The sequence below is a fragment of the Nicotiana attenuata genome, unplaced genomic scaffold (assembly GCF_001879085.1).
Source record: "Nicotiana attenuata strain UT unplaced genomic scaffold, NIATTr2, whole genome shotgun sequence".
NCBI lineage: Eukaryota > Viridiplantae > Streptophyta > Magnoliopsida > Solanales > Solanaceae > Nicotiana > Nicotiana attenuata.
In genome coordinates, this window is record NW_017671431.1 from 280,855 (window position 1) to 286,578 (window position 5,724).

A 5,724-nucleotide genomic window follows, 5' to 3' on the forward strand; every position below is an offset into this window, starting at 1 on the left:
TGAGAGAGAGAGAGAAATAGAAAGAAAAGATAGCTTATTATTGAAAAGATCTCCCCCTTTACAACATTGGGATTCTCCTTTATATAAGAAGAGAACCCCCTCAAAAATAATAAAATAATACAGGGATAGGTCACGTGCTTTAGAGGAGACGACGAGACCTAAGGACACGCTTTCGCTCTGACATTCTTAGGTCGTCCCCTCTACTTCGGCTATTGCTTAGTCGTAGGTCGTTGCAACCATAGTGGGCAGAATTCGACCCCATACAGATAGTCCCTCCGTTCATTGGTGACGTAACGAAGTGCGTTGCCGATGGACGGAACCATGATCCTTGTACTAAAAAATTTTGACCATGTTTGGAGACGACGACGTGGGGAGGGCGATCATTTGAATTTGTCGATCTATTGGCTCGCAATCCCTTCCCTGAGATGACGTCACCATATGCAGGCGTCATCATTACGTGTGTTCCCGATGAAGTACAAAAGGTGTTCTGACGCTTGGTTTCCCGCGCCTGTCTAGGGTTTTGCCTCTTCGATTTCAACGCTACCCATCCCTATAAGTAGGGAAATGGTTCAACTTAATCTAACTTTAGATCATCTGCAAACGTTTTCCAACTATTTCAAGAAAACGCTTCCTTTTTACGAGAAATCACCACTTCCCTGAAAGTACACTTGTGGTTGCATAGTACATCACTCCTTAATCAGAAATCATGACAAAACCTAAACGGGATAACGCTCCGGGGGCTCGTAATAATAAATCATCTGACATACCGCCTCCATCCGGCGACAATAAGGGAGAGAAAGGGGAGGATCTCACCCCTCTTACCGTAGATAACGTGCTCCCGAAGCAACTTCTTATTAGGAGGGACTTTCAACGGGATTCTCCCGAACAACCTTGGGAGAAATCTAAGTTAAATCAAACTGATTTAGATACTCTTCGTGCGTCGTATGATATACCCGCTCACGTGGAGATGGTTTTGGCAGGAGCGGACTACGCGAATACCCATAGACCGGGATACTGTACGTTATATGAATATCCCTTTTTGATCGGCTACGGCCTCCCCATTTTTCCATTGGCGGAAGAACTCTGCCGTTACTACAACATGTGTCCCGCCCAACTCACTCCGTATACCCTAAAGGTATGTAGGGTAATGTCTACATACGCGGAGCTGGTTGGGCCGGAGGTCTCCGTCCACCACCTGTTGCAGCTATTCAGCGCCAGCTACCTGAGGGGCACCATGCTGCATCTAAAGAATCGTGGCTCGAAGGTGTTGGTTGTGCAAACCGACGATCGGGCTAACCGGGGCTATTGGCGTAGATACTTCTTTATCAAGACGGAGCACCTGGTGTCTAACCCCGTCGGATTCCCTGAGAGGTGGAATTCGAGACGTAAGTATTACTATCCGTCGAGTCGTTTATCGTACGTGACTTTAGCGGTTCCGATTATACTATCCTTATGATTTTTCTGTTATTTTGCAGCAATAGCTCACGTCCCCCAGTTCATAACCGATATCAAGCAGTGGGTGTCCGATTTGCTGCCTCTCGCGGAAGAGACCCGTATGTGGGCTGAATTCATTGAACGTTACGGTCCCGCGAGCCCTTCAGGTATTTCTTCGATTGTAATTATTCGCTTTCACAAACTTCGTCAGCTAAATCAATTTTATTGCCAGGTCGAAATGCTCCTAAAAGGAGGGCGACGACATCCGCCTCCTCCCGATCAGATGTTGGTCAGAATACGCAGGAGATACTTTGTGCTTCTGTCAGGGAAGGGGTGACCGTAGCCTCTTTACAAGAGGCTGCTCCTGCGGAGGCGGCTACAAATGAGGCGAGGTCGTCGACATTGTCTTCGCAACCTACGGACGAGCCTTTCGAGGGCGAGGAGCTTGAGGAGAGAAAAAGGAGGAGGCTCGTGATGGGTAAGGCGGTGGCGACTGGAGATGAAGGGGGTGACGAGCCTCGCCAAACAACTAGGCCTGTCTTTATGGCCGATGCCATCCGTTCGGGGAGGCCGGCCAACCCGATAAGTGCTAATGTTGGTACCAGCTCGGCTCGTGTTGCCGAGGGTGGCTCATCGCCCCTTGTTGGTGGCGACGCTGGGGGACCAACTGCTGAGGCCGCCCACAGGAATGTAGATGAGATGGTGGAAAACTCTGCACACGTAGAGATGACAGCAGAAGGATCTGGCCGCCGCATCTTGATTCCAGGGGCTTACAACTTGTTATAGCACAGCGAGCGGGCTGCACTGGAGATGGCCCTACTGTGTGCTGCCCCTGAGCGCGAGATGCTGAGCGTTGTCAGCGACGCGGAGCTGTCACGGAGGGTCGCTGGTATGGCGTTACAGGTAACTTCTCTGTTCTTCCGTGTGTCGTGAAGTTGATTTTGATGCGTACTAACTTATATGCATGTACATATATTCTTCTTTTGACCCTGGTTTTGGAAGTGGAGAGGAGGTGCCGTGAGGAGAAGAGAACGACCGTTTTTGATAAGATGGTGAAGGGGTACAAACGGTATCGCTCCAAGCATCAAGCGGCGGCGGATATTTTCCGGCAAGATCCACAATTCCAGGTGTTCCGGGAAGGCCTCGAACAGAGGGAGGAACAATTGAGCCGCAGGGCGGCGGAGCTGGAGAAAATGGATGAGGAGTTAGTGAAGGCTGTGGCTCGTAATAGCGAGCTGGAATCACTCCTCAAGCTGAGGGAGGAGGGGTTGGAGCTCAGCCGTGAGTGGCGGCGGAGGTAGCCGATCTTCACCGTAGGGTGGTGGCTTTGACAGCCGAGCTCGAAGCTAAGGCGGCTGAGATCGATGTCCTCAAGCGTACCGCCCCGCCACGTCCCGGGGACTGTGAGCACGTGATTTTTGCCCTATATGAATTACTCCCATAAATTCAAAACAAAATGATTTCTTTCAGTGTTTGCGATTCTGTGGAATTTTGTGGCATTTTTCGTTAATTGTTTGCATTTCTGTCTGTGCATTTTAATTGGTCAAAAATACAAAAAATATGATGCATATGCATTTAGGAGTTAATTTTGCATTTTTATAATTGTTTAGTAATTAAGTTGTTTTAAATAAAAGAAAATCACCAAAAATTAGGTTAATTTGCATTTTTCATTCCAGATTTTAATTTAGAGTGATTTTCCTTTTAATTGTCTGATTAATTAATTTTGATAGTTCTTATTTAGGTTTAACTAGTGTATTTAGTTCATTTAGGTTGTAGCAATTAATTTAGTTTTTATTATTATTTCTGGAAAAAAAAAGAGAGGAAAAGGAAAAACAAAAAAAAGAATTGATTTTGGAAAAAAAAAAGGATTTTGATTAAGGATTCAATGAAAGAGAGTAGAACATGTCTGGGCCGTTTAATAGATTAAATTCCCCAGCCCAGCAATACCCGTTCAAACCAGGCCCAACGTCCTCCCCAAACCCGGTCCAAATGGTCAACTGTGGAGACTCTTGAAACGACGTAGTATGGGGGAGATACTACGTCGTTTTGAGTTCATTAGGTTCAAATCAATCCCACCCCTTCATTTTCCCATCATCCAACGGCCAGGGGTTCGTCTCCAGTTTTAATTAAAATGTCTGAATTAGAGGAGACTTAAACTGAATCGCTCCTCGTATCTCACCTCTCCATCTTCTGCCACCGCAAACCGCCGCCGGAAATTGCCCTACGGCGGCGGTGAGTCTTCAATCTTAACCAAAATCACACCACGAACTCACCGTGACCCCCTCTCCCCAAATCTCAAACCAGATTTCATCAAATCCAGTTGAAACGTCTCGAATCTTAGATCCAAAATTCCAGCCCTAAAAGTCAAAGTCAAAACCCGTTCATGCAAGAGTACCTCTCCAGTGTCTAGGAGCATCCCAGGTTGGTTCTATCACAAAGCGATATTATTCGCCTGTTCTTGACGAAGAACAGTTGATTAATATCTTTTTGTGATTCAAAATCGGAGGGTCAGCTGAGGTCGGGCTTAAGCTTAGTAAGTGCTCTCTTCTTTTCTCTTTCGTTTGTTATTTTGGTTTCTCAGTTTTGTCCATTCCCTCCTTTCTTCTTTTTCAGTACGCACTTTAAAAGTTTGGAGAATTTTAGATAGAATTGATTTCTCCCCATTTTTGTTTCTTTAAACCTTTCTCTTCCAAGTTTTGTTCGACAAGTTTATGGCCTGGATTGTTTAAGTCGTTTGGTTTAGCTTTGTTAACTTTGTGTTCCTTATTTGTATTGTTTCAATTTAGTTTGGGCTTGGGGGGGGGGGGGGGATTGTGTGTTGTTTGGGCCATAAGTTCATTTCACAGTTCTCTCTAAAGGAATCCGGATCAATTTGTGAGCCCAGGCCCAGCATAATTGTTGGGTCAGTTGACCTGTGACCCATTAAGTTCTTGCAGTAATAACAGGGGATTGGAAGGGTGTTTTAGGAATTTTATTAGAGGGAATATTTTAGCAACTGATTTGGAAGTTTCTAGGGTGGGGTTTTAATTTGAATATCAGGATTTAGGTGTTTAAACTTGGGTAGCAAGTCAGAAAATCAGGGGCTAAGTAGCTATTTTGAAAATTAGAGAAGGACTAAAAAAGAAGAATAAAACCCCTAAGGCTGTCCTAGTAACTTGCCTATAAAGGCATAGTTACTTGGGGTTCAATTCAGATGGAAGGAGCTGAAAATCCCTAAAATTCTCTAGACGGCTAAAGCTTCAAACAATACTGTTTATTTGATTTCTTCTACTAGTTTCTGAATTGCTTTTGATATTGAAACAAGTTCTGATTAGCTAACATTGGAAATGGATTAAAAGCAAGCTTGGTTGAGGTGTTTTGGTCCATTGTTTGGTTTGAATTTGAGTTTTGGACTGTTTAGCTCATTTTCTGGTTTCAAAATCTGGTGTTAAACTGCTGATTCTGCTGCCCTGTTACTGTTGCTGGATTTCTGATTATCCTGCTTTCTTTCGTTTCATTTTCCAGGTACACCCCTTTGTAACTTTGTTGATCATGAAGCTCGAATTTGAGAAAATGAATTGACGTGAAGAATTGAAGCATGAGATTTCTTTTGCTTTGTTTCCTGATTTGTTCTTGATTTACTGTGACCTTTTGCTTAATTTAGGCTTATATAAGTGGTTTCTAACTATTAGCATAAGCGACAATGGATTCATAAGTTAACTTTCATGTTCACCCTCCCCTGATTTCTTCAAGTTTTGAATGCCTTTTGCCCACTGGTAGTGATCTGATGAATTAGTTCCATTGTTATAGTATACATCGACATCATGTGTTGGAATACAGTCCATAAATGTCTCTATTAGGCTTTAAATGAGGTTTGTTCATGCAAAAGAAAGGTTTATGTTCAGGTTTATGCCTATTCGTGGTTTGTATGACAGTACGTGTTACATTTCTGGCTGTCAGCGTAGATGTATATGATTGTTTAGTGAAAAGGGAAATTCAGGATTTTAGTATTAATGGCTTCATCAAATTTGTTCGTTACTATTTTGGATCTATCGTTTTGGGGTTGGAGTAATGAAAAGTATGTCTACTGTGAGTCTGCACTGGTGACTGCAAGCATGCCGTTCTTTGTAAAATCAAGGGAAAACAAAGTATTTCTTTAAAATTTTGTGTCCTAGTTGTTGCGTTCTTTCACTGGTTAACAGAGAGTGATTTCATACTATTATGTTAAATCAAATTGCGATAAACCCAATTGAGTCATGTGCACATATTACTCTTCACATTGAAAATATTTTCTACCTTAGATAGAGGACT